Source organism: Phyllobates terribilis, unplaced genomic scaffold (genome assembly GCF_046119375.1).
Source record: "Phyllobates terribilis strain yellow unplaced genomic scaffold, ASM4611937v1 Scaffold_34__1_contigs__length_13252353, whole genome shotgun sequence".
Classification (NCBI taxonomy): domain Eukaryota; kingdom Metazoa; phylum Chordata; class Amphibia; order Anura; family Dendrobatidae; genus Phyllobates; species Phyllobates terribilis.
In genome coordinates this window covers 2531907-2547207 of record NW_027362794.1, presented here as the reverse complement: position 1 = coordinate 2547207, position 15301 = coordinate 2531907, and the positions used below count along the sequence as shown (strand labels likewise).

The 15301-nt window shown below is 42.7% G+C and overlaps 2 non-coding genes and 1 pseudogene across 2 annotated transcripts; all 3 read right to left on the bottom strand.

The window, feature by feature from the left end:
• Nucleotides 1-573: 573 nt before the first annotated feature.
• On the bottom strand, nucleotides 574-762 carry LOC141181968 (U2 spliceosomal RNA). The gene has a single exon (XR_012257481.1). It is a non-coding gene; the product is annotated as a U2 spliceosomal RNA (small nuclear RNA).
• A 6601-nt stretch (nucleotides 763-7363) lies between these two features.
• Nucleotides 7364-7554, bottom strand: LOC141181521 (U2 spliceosomal RNA). Its single transcript, XR_012257089.1, has one exon. It is a non-coding gene; the product is annotated as a U2 spliceosomal RNA (small nuclear RNA).
• A 1109-nt stretch (nucleotides 7555-8663) lies between these two features.
• LOC141182003 (U2 spliceosomal RNA) lies at nucleotides 8664-8836 on the bottom strand (annotated as a pseudogene).
• Nucleotides 8837-15301: the final 6465 nt, after the last annotated feature.

Sequence of the window (15301 nt, the reverse complement as noted above, 5' to 3'; positions counted from 1 at the left end):
ACCCAACTTTTTGGGTTGGGTTCTCTTTTATAGTCTGCAGGCATTAAATGAAAGAAGTCAGTGTTCCAGCAGAGGGAGACAACGTTTCAGAAAAGGCATTGTAGCAAACCAAAAAAGAAATTTTAAGCGCAGCAGAGTAACCAGCTCACATACCTGTTAGCTCAGGTGAGTTTAAAAGGCTGCTGTTGATAACAAGGGCATTTGCTAAATAGATGGTGTGTGTGCAACAATATACTGAAAGGTCAATTATATTGTGCAGCTTATCTCACCACCTGTAGTTATTTAGGTGAAAGCTCCAAAATGCTTGCCTAATATGTCTGTTTATCCAAAAGGAAGTACAGAGGGAGAGCTAGATAGATAGCATTGCGTTACATTACATGGGAATGCAATGCAAAGTTGCTGAAGTTGAACCAAAATGAGCTTGTCATCTGGCTTCTGCAACTTTGAACATGAAAAATCCAATGAGGAGAAGAAAAGCGAAGCCAAAGAGTCCATCCCAAAATCCGACAAACAAGCAAAATGAACAAAAAACATTGAATTCAATTCTTTCTGATTTTAGAAACTGCATTAAAGAAGGGGTGCACCGGTCCTGGAGATACTGCAATACCAGGTCAATGCGTGGAGTGGACAGAGCAAGCTCTTTTTCCATCTCCCTGTTCTAAAAATCCATTTAATATATGGTCCCCAGATAGGGGACGTATCAGATATTAAACTGATAAGAACAGATAAGGTTTCAACGCAATTTTATTGATTCAAAAGTATATTTACAAAGGTCTTAAAAAAGAACATTTATAACATTACAATAAAATGATAAAACATGATAATAATCAATTCAAGTTTTTTGTAAAAAACACAATTTACCATCATAAAACCATTGTAACAATTAAGAATATCATAATTACAGATGTACTTGGGTTTATTTAATTACCACTAATTGTGTTCCATAATTGTACACACCACATAGAAGCCGCTTCTTTTGCTCCATACAGTTTTTTATCTCTGAGATAGTAAATATACATTTCACTTAAAGCAATTTTTATACAGTCTGTTGAATCAATATGATCATGTTTGAAGAGTAAAATATTTCTAACTTTCCACATGGCATTTTTAAAACAATTAATAATAATCCAGGCAACTCGGAATTGTTTAAAATTTGGACACTTAAAAAGACCATAAAAGACATAAAAGTGATTAAAATCTTTCAGGCCACATGCCCATTTTAAAAGTGGGCCTACCTTTCTCCAAACCTCCTGTGCAAAAGGACAATTCCAAAAGAGATGCAATACAGACTCACTTTCCCCGCATATATCTCTTGGACATTTGGCTCTCGCCACCAGCCCCCGCCTATGTTGAAACTCACGGGTAGGGAGGCACTGGTGGACGATAGCCCAGGCAAGGTCCTTGTGTACATTTGCAAGATATTTCCCGTACACATTTCGCCACACCGTTTTGGACCTTGCCTGTGAAAAATTGGAGACAGGAATTGTGTCCTCAGAGTGTCTGCAAGCAATAGATACCTTCCTTTGGTCCCCCAATATATCAGGCTCCAATTCCTGGAGACCTAAAAGTCTGACCGTTTTCTCAAGTATCGCATACTGTTTAGGTGGGCACAGGAGCACAGGAGAACTTAAAGGTAGGCTAAACCACCTTTTAAAAATCATTCCTGCTGCATATTTTAAAAAATAACTAAAAATGCCATCAGATTTAAAAACCTTAAAACAGAAGCAGAAATACTTTATATGGAAAAAGGTAAAAAAATTGGGTACATCTTTACCTCCATTAGATTTACATTTGTACATCAGATCTCTTTTTAACTTTTCCATTTTTGAACCCCATAAAAACATAAAAACAATTCTTGTTACTTTCTTGATTTGTAAATTGGAAGGGGGAAACACCATTGCAACATACAACATAATGGGAATTAAAACGGCTTTAATAATTAAAATTTTACCTTCCATACTAAGGTTCCTTAAATTCCACAATGAGATCTTTTTTTCTATTTTATCCATTGCAGAGTCCCAGTTAGGGTCCCCCTCATTGGCTTGGTTAAAAATAATTCCTAAAATTTTTATGTGATTTTTCTGTATCACTATCCCAGGGGTCAAAGAGGAGTCCCATCCCCCCACATTAAAACAGTCACATTTATCTATATTTAATTTAAAACCTGAGGCTTCACAGAAAAATTGTGTGTTTCTCAATACCCTCCTCAGAGATGTGGAATCTGGACATAGTATGGTAACATCATCCATGTAACTTAGGGCTTTAAGTTGCATACCCCTACTCCCGGGAATAGGTACCCCTTTAATTACTTTATCTTTTCTCAGTATGGTTAATAGTGGTTCCATAACACAGATAAAGAGCAGTGGTGAGAGAGGGCACCCTTGTTTCACCCCTGATAATAGAGGAACCCCCTTCGTTAAAAACCCATTTACAGAAATTTGACTAAAACAAGAATGATATAAAAGCATAATGCGGGTTAAAATTTTCTCTGGAAACGCCATTTTTTTAAGAACCATAAAAAGAAATTCATGCGATACCCTGTCAAAAGCTTTTTCAAAGTCTAAGGATAAAATAGCAAGGTTTTGACTTCTCTCTTTTGAATACCATATGGTATCCCTAATTATGTTGAGGGACTCAGCTATGGTTCTTCCGGGAACACCACATACCTGGTTAGGGTGAATTAATTTGGCTATAAAGGGTTTTAAACGGACTGCAATAAGTTTAGCTAAAATTTTATAATCAAGGTTTAAAAGCGTAATAGGCCGCCAGTTTTTAAGTTGGCTCCTATCCCCTTTTTTATATATTAAAGATACCAGACCTCTCCTCCAAGATGGGGGCAATTTATTAGTATTAAAAGCTTCTTTAAACAATAAAAACATATCGTTCTTTAAAATTCCCCAAAAAGTCAGATAAAACTCAATCGGTAGACCGTCTTCCCCAGGGGCTTTCCCACTGGAGAAACTTTTAAAAATCTGTAAAAGTTCCTCACTGGTGAGATCCCTAGATAAAATACCCTGGTCTAAAATATCTAACTTAAAATCAAGGGAATTAATAGCATACTCTAAAAAGGATGGATCTATAACTTTAGTGTTAAAAAGAAGTTGATAAAAATTAAAAGCTTTTCCTAACATACCCTTAATATCATTTTCACCTTCAAGATTTAGGATTGCGTCCCTCCTCCCCATTACCTTTTTGAAGAAGAATCGGGAGCATTTCTCTCCTTCCTCCAGGTGCTGTACATGGGAGTTAAAAATTATTTGTTTTCCTTTTTCATTAAGAGCATTTTTTATTTCAGACTTAAGATTTGCAATATCATCATCCACATCAATACCAACTTCTTTTAGTTTAAAGAGTACTTGTAATCTCATATTAAAAACATAAAACCACTGCTTTTTCTTTTTTGCTTTCATTTTCCCTGCCTTAATAAAAAATAATTTAATCTTAGGTTTAATGCTCTCCCACCAATCCAGCATCGAGGCGCGGGGGTCTCTCTTTGATTGCCAGCACTGGTAGGCCTGCACAAACCTCTTTTGAATATCAATATCCTCTAGGAGAGTTGTATTTAATCTCCATTGGGCCTCTTGAGGTATTTTGTTCCCCTGCTAACTCTAAAAACACAGATAAAACTTTATGATCAGAGAATAAATTAGATAAAAGAAAACATTTACAAGGTTTAAAGGCAGTAGAAGCAAATATGAAATCAATTCTAGAAGAAACTCTTCCATTGGACCATGTAACACCTGGATCCGCCGGCAAGAGTTCCTTCCAGCAGTCCTGTAATCTAAAATCATCAATTAAACTTTTCAACAAATAGGAGGTACGGTCTTTACGATTCACATCCCCACCCTGCCGGGATTCCCCATCACGTAAACAATTAAAATCTCCTCCCACTAGCAGGGGGGTTGACCCAACACAAAATAATGGCAATATTTCAAGTAAATCCGCCCTTTCCTGCTTCCCAGGAGGAGCGTACACATTTAATAAACGTAAAGAAAGTCCATTAAAAACAAGATGTATTAAAATAGCTCTGCCAGGTATAATTTCAGTCACAGATTGAATGATGGTAGAATGTCCACGGCAAAGTAGTCCAACTCCGGCAGCACGACAGTCATTAGCACCGGACCACACAGAAACGCCCAGTTTCCAGTCTTCTTTTAAGTCCTTATAATTTAAATTACTCTGTATACCACATTCTTGTAGAAAGCAGAAATTAAAGTCCAATGTCTCTAAATAAGAAAATAAAGCAGCCCTACGTGTAGGGCTCTTTAGGGACCTCACATTTAGTGAGGAGATTTTAAGAGGAACAGACATTAAGAAGAATCAGGATCTGAAGATGGGAAGAAGTCAATACACGGCACCTCCTCCTCCGCATCTCCAGGGGTCAGGATTTGTTTAATATTACCGGGATCTGAAGCAGGCAAAAAGGCATCATCCACTTTTGGCTCCTCATCTGGACCTCGACATCCGTGTTTTCTTTGGATATCAGGTTGCTTTACGTCCTCCCGTTGCCTTTTCAGAGGCTGGGAGCTGTCCATCTTTTCCAAGTCCTGTGCATCTGCAGTCCTCATGGCGGTCTGGTCTATGGAACGGGTGTCATCCCTCTGGGTCGTCTTGTCCTCTGGTCTGGTCACGGAACTACTGCGACTTCTGGTTCGAGGACCAGGGCTCGACTGGGTCTTAGCCAGGTCCTTTTTACTTCGCGCCCTAGAGGTCTCTCTTTCTGACACACTGGTTGATCGATTAAGGAGCGTACCCTTTTTGCCCTTACCCAAGATCACCGATGATGGTGTGGCGAATCTGGGTGCTTGCTTAATCGGGGTACTAGAGGTCTCCTCAGTTCCACATAATGCCGGTGGTGCATTCATGCTGGATGAGGACCCTTCCTCTTGACTCTGAGATACGGCAACATCTAGAGCCAGAACATCGATCAATTCCACAGAGAGCGAACCCTCGGTTAATCTTATGGAACCCCTACGACCGTCCTTCTGTGGAACTACCAGCGGGCCCTCTGGCGGAGCCGTTGAAGGATTTGGTCCGGACCCGTCAGCGTGCGCCAACCCAGGTCCAGGGGCAGGTGTAGTAATACTCCCTCCGAAGTATTCTTGGATAGTCAGTTGACCTGACTTAAACATGGCATATGTTTTTGACTTTTTGCTCGGACAATTCCTGAAGGCGTGACCTGCCTTCCCACATAGGTTACATACGATCTCAGAGTCACACGTAGCGGAGGTGTGCCCACTCTTACTGCACTTGTTGCAAAAGACTACATGAGCCCTTGTACAATTTTCTCGTGTATGCCCATATTCATGACAATTCCGGCATTGAAGGGGCATTCCTGGGTAGCGTAGGAATCCCCTGACATTACCAATGGCAAAATTAGCAGGCGGGTGGTGAAGACCACCAATGCCGCTCTGATCTGGATGGAACTTCACCAGGTATTTCCTCTTCCCATTCCAGAAGCGCTGGGAGTTGAGAATATCATGTGAGAAGCGCACTGACTTGCAGTAACGCTTCAAAAAGGTTTCGATATCGCCCTCAGAGACGAATGGGCTGTACATGAAGATCACCAAGGGTACTTCCTCTTCACCGTACAGGAAGTCAAAGCTCAGCCCGTTCAGTCTCTCATCTTCCTTGTCCGCAACCATCAGTGCTGCATGGATATTATCACAGCATGATTTAGCCATAAAGGAAATGGTATATCGCCCACGGAATTCCTGATCGTAAAGACACAGGATCTTATCTCGCTCCAGGTGGAAGAACCCAAAAAGAATCTCATGCACGATGTACTGCAGATTCTTCTCATGGCGCTGGCATTCATCCACCATGATTCTAATGGACTGTCGCAGTGGAGTCTCCCCCACCGCAAATCCAAAAGAAAAAGGCATTTTCGGCCCTCAGGGACTAAGCCCTCCCCCAATAGTAACAAGGGAATGAATCCCACAAAAGCAGGAACAAACCCAAGACCGAGGGAGGGGTACCCCAAGAACTTACACAGCCCACTAAGCGATAAAGCTCAGCAAAGGAAAACGCCCTTATTTCCTCGGGTCGCCCCGAAGACAAGACGCGATCGCTCCCCGTTGTCCGGGGACTAAGCCGACCTGCCAATAGCTGCAAGGGGGTGAAGCTCCCTCAGTTAAAAGAGAGCGATCCCCCAAGGCCAACAAGTCGGGTACCCCAGGCACCTCCTAGCCGAGACCAAGGCAGCAACCGTTAGATCACTGCACCTGATCCTAGCCAAAAGGCCGAGAAGCGATAATCAGAATTGGTTTCGAACTACGGAGCCACCTAAGGATCCTGAAAAGTCCATTTGTGGAGATGAGCTCCTGGACTCCCGTTAAGAAGACATGTTGTCAACCTCTAGATCCCTTACATGCCTGCACTTTTCGGCTTGCTGCTGCTGCAATCCACGCGTTTTAGATCTGCATAACTCCACCTCTTTAAACACAGCACCCTCACCCCCTGCTGTTCCCACCCGCCTCAACACCGTTGGAAGGGAGGAGAACCAATTAAGGCGGGGGGTGGGGTGGAACGAGCAGCTGTCTACCCTTAGCAGGAGGGCTGCTGATTACTTACCTCTCCTGCTGCTGCTGGCTGTCCAGCAGCAGACTGAAGGTGGCTGCTGCTGTGCGCAGGTATATAAAGGCTCAGAGCCTATTATGACACGCGCAGCCAGCGTTCCATTGCCACATTCCATCTACTGCAGGCAGGATACCTGGCTGGCTGAATGTCACTGAGAAGCTCACAGAGACCGCCATAAGCAACAGTTTAACAGAATGCCACAGACTAATCAACCCAACTTTTTGGATTGGGTTCTCTTTTATAGTCTGCAGGCATTAAATGAAAGAAGTCAGTGTTCCAGCAGAGGGAGACAACGTTTCAGAAAAGGCATTGTAGCAAACCAAAAAAGAAATTTTAAGCGCAGCAGAGTAACCAGCGCACATACCTGTTAGCTCAGGTGAGTTTAAAAGGCTGCTGTTGATAACAAGGGCATTTGCTAAATAGATGGTGTGTGTGCAACAATATACTGAAAGGTCAATTATATTGTGCAGCTTATCTCACCACCTGTAGTTATTTAGGTGAAAGCTCCAAAATGCTTGCCTAATATGTCTGTTTATCCAAAAGGAAGTACAGAGGGAGAGCTAGATAGATAGCATTGCGTTACATTACATGGCAATGCAATGCACAGTTGCTGAAGTTGAACCAAAATGAGCTTGTCATCTGGCTTCTGCAACTTTGAACATGAAAAATCCAATGAGGAGAAGAAAAGCGAAGCCAAAGAGTCCATCCCAAAATCCGACAAACAAGCAAAATGAACAAAAAACATTGAATTCAATTCTTTCTGATTTTAGAAACTGCATTAAAGAAGGGGTGCACCAGTCCTGGAGATACTGCAATACCAGGTCAATGCGTGGAGTGGACAGAGCAAGCTCTTTTTCCATCTCCCTGTTCTAAAAATCCATTTAATATATGGTCCCCAGATAGGGGACGTATCAGATATTAAACTGATAAGAACAGATACTACACTTGATCTTAGCCAAAAGGCCGAGAAGCGATAACCAGAATTGGTTTCGAACTACGGAGCCACCTAAGGATCCTGAAAAGTCCATTTGTGGAGATGAGCTCCTGGACTCCCGTTAAGAAGACATGTTGTCAACCTCTAGATCCCTTACATGCCTGCACTTTTCGGCTTGCTGCTGCTGCAATCCACGCGTTTTAGATCTGCATAACTCCACCTCTTTAAACACAGCACCCTCACCCCCTGCTGTTCCCACCCGCCTCAACACCGTTGGAAGGGAGGAGAACCAATTAAGGCGGGGGGTGGGGTGGAACGAGCAGCTGTCTACCCTTAGCAGGAGGGCTGCTGATTACTTACCTCTCCTGCTGCTGCTGGCTGTCCAGCAGCAGACTGAAGGTGGCTGCTGCTGTGCGCAGGTATATAAAGGCTCAGAGCCTATTATGACACGCGCAGCCAGCGTTCCATTGCCACATTCCATCTACTGCAGGCAGGATACCTGGCTGGCTGAATGTCACTGAGAAGCTCACAGAGACCGCCATAAGCAACAGTTTAACAGAATGCCACAGACTAATCAACCCAACTTTTTGGGTTGGGTTCTCTTTTATAGTCTGCAGGCATTAAATGAAAGAAGTCAGTGTTCCAGCAGAGGGAGACAACGTTTCAGAAAAGGCATTGTAGCAAACCAAAAAAGAAATTTTAAGCGCAGCAGAGTAACCAGCGCACATACCTGTTAGCTCAGGTGAGTTTAAAAGGCTGCTGTTGATAACAAGGGCATTTGCTAAATAGATGGTGTGTGTGCAACAATATACTGAAAGGTCAATTATATTGTGCAGCTTATCTCACCACCTGTAGTTATTTAGGTGAAAGCTCCAAAATGCTTGCCTAATATGTCTGTTTATCCAAAAGGAAGTATAGAGGGAGAGCTAGATAGATAGCATTGCATTACATTACATGGCAATGCAATGCACAGTTGCTGAAGTTGAACCAAAATGAGCTTGTCATCTGGCTTCTGCAACTTTGAACATGAAAAATCCAATGAGGAGAAGAAAAGCGAAGCCAAAGAGTCCATCCCAAAATCCGACAAACAAGCAAAATGAACAAAAAACATTGAATTCAATTCTTTCTGATTTTAGAAACTGCATTAAAGAAGGGGTGCACCGGTCCTGGAGATACTGCAATACCAGGTCAATGCGTGGAGTGGACAGAGCAAGCTCTTTTTCCATCTCCCTGTTCTAAAAATCCATTTAATATATGGTCCCCAGATAGGGGACGTATCAGATATTAAACTGATAAGAACAGATCCGTTTTCAAACAAGCTTTATTTAAATCAGACATACATCATAAATTACAAACAAATCACAAAGACTTGAATAAAATATGACATAAAACAAATACAAGGTCAGATTTGAAAAGCGCATAAAAGCATAAAAAGCATAAAACACAGTTTTGCATATAATTTGCATAAATAAATACATATGTCAAATGCAAATACCATAGCTTTTTAACTTTATCTTTTTACAATCAGGTAGTATGAAAACTTTTCACAAAGAACATATCCGATACAATATTTGAAACAAATCACAAATACTGGAATAAAATATGACATAAAACTAATACAGAGTCAGAATTAAAATGCACTTAAAAGCATAAAAAGCATAAAACACAGTTTTGCATATAATTTACATAAATAAATACATATTCCAAATTTGCAAACACCATAGCTTTTTTGCTTCATTGATTCCCATCTTTTTACAATCTCTCAGGTAGTATGTAAACATTTCACAAAGAGCAAGCCCAATACAATCTTTGACAGGAATAAATTCACGTTTAAACAATAATATATTGCGCACTTTCCATAAAGCTTCTTTTAAGCAGTTTATTATAAGCCATGCGACTCGTGCTTGTTTCATGGTTGGGCAATTAATTATCCCATATATTATAATGTCACAATTAAGGGTTTGTATACCACATATCCATTTTAGGAGGGTGCCCACCGTCTGCCATAGCTCTTGTGCGTAGGGGCAATCCCACAGTAAATGAAACACTGACTCGTTTGGGGCGCATCTTTCTCTGGGACATCTAGCACTAGCCACCAGCCCCCTATGATGCTGAAAAGCTCTCGTAGGGAGACATTGGTGAACAACCTGCCAAGCTAAATCCTTTTGTGAGTTGCTAAGTGCAGGACAGGCCACGTTGTTCCACACCAGGCGGCACCTGGAGATGGAAAAATTAGACACATCCTCCATCTCCTCATGTCCCTTACAAATAACTGTTAACTTACGTTGATCAAATAAAAGCTGACGATCAACTTGGGTTAGATCATATTCTGAAATGACCTTCTCCAAGATCTTGTAATGCTTAGGGGGAGATAAGAGAAAATGACAATTAACAGTCATACTGAAGTTCAACTTTCGGAAAAGAAACCCAGTTGTATATCTAAGAAAACAAGAGAAAGCCCCAACATTATTCAAGCTTTTGCAACAAAATACAAAAAACTTGATAAATAAAAACAATTTTAAATCAGGGAACCCTTTACCCCCATTTTTCTTGCTTTTACATACCACCTCCCTCCTCAATTTCTCCATTTTGGATCCCCACAGAAAATAAAACATGGGCTTCATAAGTCTTTTAAGATACAGAGAATTAGGGGGAAAAACCATAGCGGCATACAAAATGATAGGAAGCAAAACCATTTTAATTACAAGAATCTTGCCCTCCATTGTTAGTTTTCGAGTTTGCCATAAAGAGATCTGATTTAATTTATTCAAAACCAAATCCCAGTTTTCAATACCATCATTAGCAGGATTAAACAAGACACCCAGGATCTTGATTCCTACTGTTTGTGTGGGAACCCTAGGCGGATCTGACTCCCATTGACCCATAATCATACAGTCACATTTATTTATATTCAACTTAAACCCAGACCCAGCACTAAAAATTTCAGTAATTAGAATTGCTCTGTTAATAGATGCTGAGCTAGTGCCATATACAGATATGTCATCCATATATCCAATGGCTTTAACTTGTTGTCCACCCCCACCCGGAATAAAAATGCCCCTAACCATCTTGTCCCGACGCAGCAGGCACAACAGTGGCTCAATGGAGCAGACAAATAAAAGTGGGGACATGGGGCAACCTTGTTTAACACCGGAAAGAAGCTCCACCTCTCTAGTTAAAAACCATTGACTAAAATCCGGGCAGATGACTGTTTGTATAAAAGCGCAATTTTCTGAATAAAAGAATCAGGGAACCCCATCTTTCCCATAACTTTAAAAAGATAAAAGTGGGAGACCCTATCAAACGCTTTCATAAAATCCAAAGATAAAATAGCTAGTGGCTGTTTTCTATCTTTTTGAAACCAGATAAGATCACGAATTAGGTTTAGATGCTCCCAGATTGATCTCCCGGGGACACCACACACCTGATCTGGATGAATTACATTTTTAATAACTGCTTTAAGACGACCAGCAACAACTTTAGCTAAAATCTTGTAGTCTGTATTTAATAGTGAAATAGGCCTCCAATTCTCCAACTTTGATTTATCACCTTTCTTAAAAATTAATGTAATCATACTTTTACGCCATGAATATGGTAATAAATCAGCCTTAGAGGCTTCACAAACTACTTGTATAAAATCCTCCTTAATTAGATCCCAAAAGCAAAGATAAAATTCAATAGGAAGGCCATCTGATCCAGGAGCCTTACCTTTATTAAAACTCTTAAGGGTCTCTTCAATTTCACTGGGTAAAAGTTCTTTAGCTAAAAAAATCTGGTCATCTTTATTTAAAAACTGGGATAAAACATTAAGATTCTCTGTAAAAGCAGGTTCATCAACATTTTTAATACTAAAAAGATCTCTATAAAAATTAGCAGTATGCTCTAAAATGCCCTCAGTGGAAGATTGTCCTTCTAGCTCAGTAATCACTTGTTTTTTGTCACTCATTTTTTTAAAGAAAAACCTTGAGCAGGTCTCACCCTCTTCCAGATATTTCACACGGGCATTAAATATAATTTCTTTACCCTTTTGTTCCAGGAATTTTTGGATTTCTGTCTGGATCTTGGCAATCTCACCATCCACACCAGGCACTCCCCACCCCTTAAGCTTATGGAGAGTTTGCATCCTGACATTAAAATCTTTAAAACATTTCCTTTTTTCACGTGCCTTCCTTTTACCAATTTTAATAAAAAATTCTTTAATACGGGTTTTAACACACTCCCACCACCCCAACATACTCTGATTTGGGTGTTTCCGTCTTCTCCAACTCTCATACTTTGCATAAAACTCCGCCCTTACCAGTTCGTCTTCTAATAAGAGCACATTCAATTTCCACATACCTTTTCCAACTTTTGCTTCCTGTGGAGTTTTCAATACATTGTATAGTAATACATGATCAGAAAAAAATATTTTCTATTAGACCAGCATTCCTAGGTTTAAAAACATCAGAAGAGGAAAAAATAAAATCAATACGAGATGACATCCCTCTACCCCTCCATGTATGCCCAGGGTCAGTAGGGTAGGACTTTCTCCAAGCATCTAATAATTTGAGGTCCGTTGTCAAATGTTTTAACAGACTGGATGTTTTGTCTGTTCTTCCATTAGTATCACCTCCACTCCTCCCTTCCCCCAACATGACACAGTTAAAATCCCCTCCCACTATCACAGGGGACGGACCTGATAAAAACAAAGGGATGACATTAAAAAGGGAAGCACGCTCATTTTTCTCTGGGGATGCATAAACATTAATAAGACGACAGGTAAAACCATTTAAAATAACATGAGTTGATAAGGCACGACCTGGAACTATTTCAGTGATGGATAAAACATTAACATTTTGACATTTGAATAAAATCCCAACCCCGGCAGCTTTATTTTCATTGGACCCTGACCAAATAGAGGGTCCTGCTGACCAGTCCATTTTTAAGTTGGGGTATGACAAATCGTGATCAATACCGCATTCTTGCAGGAAAAAAATGTCAAAGTTCAGAGTCATTAACCAAGCAAACAAAGCAGCCCGTCTAACAGGGCTCTTTAGGCTTCTCACATTTAGTGAGGCAACACGGATTTCTGCCATGTTAGGTGTTTTTTATTGATTCATTATACTCTGAATCTGAATCAATAATTTGTGACAGAGAAGGTGAAGGAAGGGATGACACAGTTCGTAAACTGTCCGTTTCATCTGAGTCCGTGAAATCCTCAATTAAGTTAGTCCCCTCTGGGCTGAGAATTTTTGCAGCACTAGATAGAAAGACTTTACGGGACATCTGAGGCAGGTTATGCTCCTCCTGCGCCTCTTCACGACTTCTCTTACCACTGGCGCTGAGATCCATCCGATCCTCCGAATCCACCCGATCCTCACCAGGCACTGCAGCAGGTGGAATACCCGCAGACCCTCCAGGAGCACCAAGGGACATCATCTCCGGAGCAGGATGACCATCAGGACCAGCAACAGGTTCACCAACCACTGCACGACCTCTATCATCCAGGCAGGCAACAGGACATCCATCAGGAATGGTTCCAGGACATCCATCTGGACTGGCATCAGGACATCCATCTGGACTGGCATCAGGACATCCATCTGGACTGGCATCAGGGCATCCGTCTGGGTTGGCATCAGGACATCCATCTGGATTGGCATCAGGGCATCCGTCTGGATTGGCATCAGGGCATCCATCTGGATTGGCATCAGGGCATCCGTCTGGACTGGCATCAGGGCAGACATCTGGTCCAACATCTGTGCTGGCATCAGCAGGGGTATCTGGATGGACATCTGGATTGGTACCAACAGCTCCAGATTTTCGCCTCTTTTTTGGTTCCCTCTCATTTCCGCTCTGAGAAGGTGCCATCTCCCCACCAGGTGAAACCTGGACCCCTGCAGGAGTAGGCAAAGGCGTGACCTCGGCTACAGAGGCCGGGTTTTTCCGCAAAGGTACCGACTGAGCATCGACTGAGTCAGACTGTTTTTGACCTTTAGTAATGTCCACAAAGCTTTTTCTGGGGTCACCCGGGCTGACCCTGCTGGCATCAGCAGGAACTCCTGCGGAACTAGCCGCAGGCGCCCGAGAGCCACCACGAAACCTTGTCCGCATCGGACAATTACTGAACAGGTGAGTAGACATTCCGCACCCACTGCAGGTCTTACTGTTCTTACAGTCCTTTGAGGCATGACCCCATTGTCCACAGTTGTGGCACTGACTCATCCGCTCGTTCTTACAATCGTTCTGTATGTGACCAAGGTCACCACACCTACGACACCTGAATGGTTGTCCATCATAGAAGAGGTAGCCATGGTCTCTTCCCAGCACCACTGTGGAGGGGGGGTGCATAAGGCCTTCTACACCCCCAGGGTCAAGTCTGAAGCGTACCATAAAGCGTCGTTTCCCATTCCAGAAACCGCTCCGACCTTTGACGTTCCCCGTAAATCTGACAGATGTACAATATCTGCTCAGAAAAAGCTCAATATCATCTGTGGACACATGGGGGTTAAACATGTATACCACAAGGGGAACGTCAACTCCGCCATAGAGACCCGTAAAAATCACTCCGTCCAATAGCTTGCTGTTACGGTGGCCCTTAACGCATTCGTAAAAGTGCTGGCAGGCAACCTTGGTCGAGAACGTGAGAATATATGTACTCTGCCCCTTCTCCTGCAGGCAGTAAACATCATGATCTTTCACGTTCAACAGATCTCTCAAAATCTGTACATAGAACTCACGGGGGTTGTCATATCCGACATGGTTTGCTGGAACCTCGATACGCACCGAGTTCCTGATCTGGCCGGAGCCAGTGGAAAATTGAAATGAACAAGGCATCTCACCAAAGTGGCAAAGGCTTACCGTCACTACGGGCTCGGCCTTTCGCCTGGGGATCGCAACTTGTTGCCCGGGGACTAAGCCAGCTCCCTAATAGCAGCAGGGGGGTGAAGTCCCACCAAAAGGTGAGACGATCCCCCCAGGCCAAGGAGCCGGGTACCCCGGGCACCTCTCAGCCAAGACCAAGGCAGCAACCGTTAGATCACTGCACCTGATCTTAGCCAAAAGGCCGAGAAGCGATAACCAGAATTGGTTTCGAACTACGGAGCCACCTAAGGATCCTGAAAAGTCCATTTGTGGAGATGAGCTCCTGGACTCCCGTTAAGAAGACATGTTGTCAACCTCTAGATCCCTTACATGCCTGCACTTTTCGGCTTGCTGCTGCTGCAATCCACGCGTTTTAGATCTGCATAACTCCACCTCTTTAAACACAGCACCCTCACCCCCTGCTGTTCCCACCCGCCTCAACACCGTTGGAAGGGAGGAGAACCAATTAAGGCGGGGGGTGGGGTGGAACGAGCAGCTGTCTACCCTTAGCAGGAGGGCTGCTGATTACTTACCCTTCCTGCTGCTGCTGGCTGTCCAGCAGCAGACTGAAGGTGGCTGCTGCTGTGCGCAGGTATATAAAGGCTCAGAGCCTATTATGACACGCGCAGCCAGCGTTCCATTGCCACATTCCATCTACTGCAGGCAGGATACCTGGCTGGCTGAATGTCACTGAGAAGCTCACAGAGACCGCCATAAGCAACAGTTTAACAGAATGCCACAGACTAATCAACCCAACTTTTTGGGTTGGGTTCTCTTTTATAGTCTGCAGGCATTAAATGAAAGAAGTCAGTGTTCCAGCAGAGGGAGACAACGTTTCAGAAAAGGCATTGTAGCAAACCAAAAAAGAAATTTTAAGCGCAGCAGAGTAACCAGCGCACATACCTGTTAGCTCAGGTGAGTTTAAAAGGCTGCTGTTGATAACAAGGG